Raw genomic sequence first — 3,128 nt, forward strand, 5'->3', positions numbered from 1 at the left:
TGGGAGCCTATAATATTAGGTGAAGCAAATCAGACACAACCTTCAATGTCACTGGTTTCTCTGATACAGCAAACTCAAATTATAAATAAAGAGCAAAATAAAAAAATAGATAATAGGAATGGGAAAAAGTTCAAGAGGTATAGTGAGAGGGAAGGGGGCAGGAAAAGGGATAAAAACAGGAATTATGATGTGTTATGTACATGGACCAAGGAAGGTGAACACATAAGAAACATAAAGATTATGGAGTCCAAAAATTTATTGATAAAAAAGTTTTCAAAAGAAATATTTCCAGTGTTTTATCTTGTCCTAGATATTTATTAACTTAGATAAAATTGAGACGTGTTTAATTTTTGTTTCATATCATAATAACTAGCCTAACTGGTTTTATACCAATTCTCAATGGAATGACCTCTAATTTACCTAATAACTATCTTGAATATGCAAACTAATTTTTCAAGATATTTGATACATGTTAGGGGTAAAAGAAGAAATATGTTTAGTAACTTGAAGTGTAAATACTAAATTATACAAGTAATTGAACATTATATTTTCTTCATAATATACAAAATAATTTAGAAATTATCTTTTATGGTAGGTATAAACTTTCGGAGCATTACTGGCTGCTAGCTCTACTGTTTTGGAATTCAGATATAATTGAAATGAAATTGATGTTAAACATTTTATCATTCTGAGTATGGGGCATGTCAAAACAGGGATAGCATAAATTTTACTGCTCATTGGCACCCATTCGGTGTGTAGGGTAATAGGTTTGAATGTGGGTGAGAGGCAAAACACTTGTACAAACAAAGGTACATCTATCTGAAGATTGCCAGGAAGATAACTTTCTTTTAAGTTTCATTTCCAAACTAAGTCTAAGTTCTAAATCACAGATTCATTGTAAATTACAGTACAGCCTTGTGCTTTGTAATTTCTGATGGATCTAGGGTTAGGAGTCAGGGAAACCAATTATAGAACTGTAAGCTCCTGAAAAGGAGATTCTCATGTCTCTACTGCTTCTAGAATTATTTGTTTAGTCATATCAAAATATTCCATGAGTTAGCATTTGTACTGCCAACAAATAGTAAGGTTTTTTTCTTGACAAATCTACAAATATAGGTTTCAATAGGTAATGACAAACAGTAAAACAGTGTATGTTGTCTCTACCTATATTTGGACATTCAGAATTGCTTTATTTCCTTTGATTAAAAATGTACAAAGAGCTTTCAGGACATTTGATAAGTTGAAAACTCACACAGATTCAGGCAAAAGATTGACTGGTATTTCTGTCCTTTTTTGTTTTATTTTCTTTTTTTCATTTCTTGAGAGGTATTTCAATAGGCAATTGGGAGAGAGTGCATTAACGATATGCTCTTCAATCAGCAAAGTGTATTTGAAGTAAGTACCCTCCTCTGATCTCTGTAATCATGGAACCAAAAGGAACTAAAACACCCTTTGCTTGAGGAGAGAAACCAAAGAAACAAATCCAGAAAAATGTTTTGGGATGCTAGAAGAGAGAAATGACTGCATGATTATTCATACAGGACAGGCATACACATGAATCAGATGTTATTGCATTAACTTATTGAAGAAAGGACTATATTTGGAGAGAGAAAGTCAGAAAGTAAACAAGTTAAGAAAAGAGAGTCTTGAGTTTTAAATGTTGCAGCAACGTCAGTAGCAACAGTAAGGGAGATGTGTTACCACCACTGCCGCCAAATCGCCAGAGGCTCATCTGTCCTGTGGTTAGAGACAAGCAGATACTGATTAGACAGGAGAAGCACAGCATTAAAGCAGATTTCCAGCAACAAGTGCTTTGGGGGTTTGCAGAAAGTTTTTGAACATGAGTGTGTGAAGCTAAAATGTAATTTTTTTTTTGTGGTACCGGTTATTGAACTCAGGACCTTGCGCTTACCAGGAAAGCATTTATTCTACTGAGCTACCTCCTCAGGCCCTGTAAAATGAAATTTTCTGTCTGCTTACCACAAAAGGCAGAAGCTAGAAAGTTCCCTACCCTGTACTGGCTCTCTGATTTAACTTGCACAAAACAAAACTTTCTATTAAAATCTGTTTATCATCAAGCTGCCTTTTAGAACATGGCCTTGCTGTCATCACTCCAGATACCAGCTCTTGTGAATGCAATATTAAAGGAGAAGATAGAGGGTTGACTGGATAGCTCAGTGGATTAAAGTGCCCGCTTAAGCAGATGCAGGAACTGGGTTCAATCCCTAGCATCCCTGGCATGCTGTGCCAGTCCCACCCCCGGGGTGCGCTGAGATGGTGACTGAGACTGGACATGGTGGCATGTGCCTGTAATTCCAGCACTTGGAGGCTGAAAACAGAAAGATCATTATGAGTCTGATTTGTGTAATGAGACCCTGTAAACCTTATACTAAATACATTAGAGAAAAAAAAAAAGAGTAAAGGAGAAGATAATAGCTGGGGCTTTGGCACTGGAGCAGGGTTTTGTGTGAATGCTACTAAAGATTCTTGTAACATTAATCACAGGATGTACTCTTATGTAACAGAGGAGATTCCCTGACTCATAACTGCCAGTTTTCCAGTAGACTCCCAAAGGATGTCTATTTTTGGTCACTCCATAAGAGGCCATGGAGCTCTAATTTGTGCTTTGAAAAGCCCTGGGAATAAATACTGTAAATTATTTTTACTTTCATTGTTACCTTAAAATGATAAGGCAGACATGTGAGTGTAACACTGGGAATGTTCCTAATGGGAGGTTGGTTCACCTGTGAAAATTCACAACTTAGCTGTTCGTAAGTCAGGGACTTAGCATAATAAAATTCAGTCTAAAATGGCTAAAGGAAGCTTACACATTTCAAATGTTATTGTAAATAAATATTGGTTGTAATCATATGCAGAAATTTAACTTGGTGAGCTCACCAAGAAAAATAATTTGGTTTATTTTTGTTTTGGCAAATATTAAATTATGTTCCTTTATGAACTTCCTTAAAAAGTCTTTTGAAATATCATCGGTTTGCTTGGTAACATAGTTTCTTTTTCTTTTCTTTCTTTTTTTTTTTTTTTCTATTAAAGAGCACAAGGGCTAGCCAAATAACTCAGTGGACTAACACACCTGCAAGCAGGCGCAGGGGCTGGGGTTGAATTCCCGA

The 3,128-nt window shown here is 35.7% G+C and overlaps 1 pseudogene; it reads left to right on the plus strand.

Annotated features, from left to right (window-relative positions):
* The first annotated feature begins 200 nt into the window (after positions 1 to 200).
* LOC101564923 lies at positions 201 to 2,683 on the plus strand (annotated as a pseudogene).
* Positions 2,684 to 3,128: the final 445 nt, after the last annotated feature.

The sequence above is a fragment of the Octodon degus genome, unplaced genomic scaffold (genome assembly GCF_000260255.1).
Source record: "Octodon degus isolate 3935 unplaced genomic scaffold, OctDeg1.0 scaffold00169, whole genome shotgun sequence".
Taxonomy (NCBI): Eukaryota; Metazoa; Chordata; class Mammalia; order Rodentia; family Octodontidae; genus Octodon; species Octodon degus.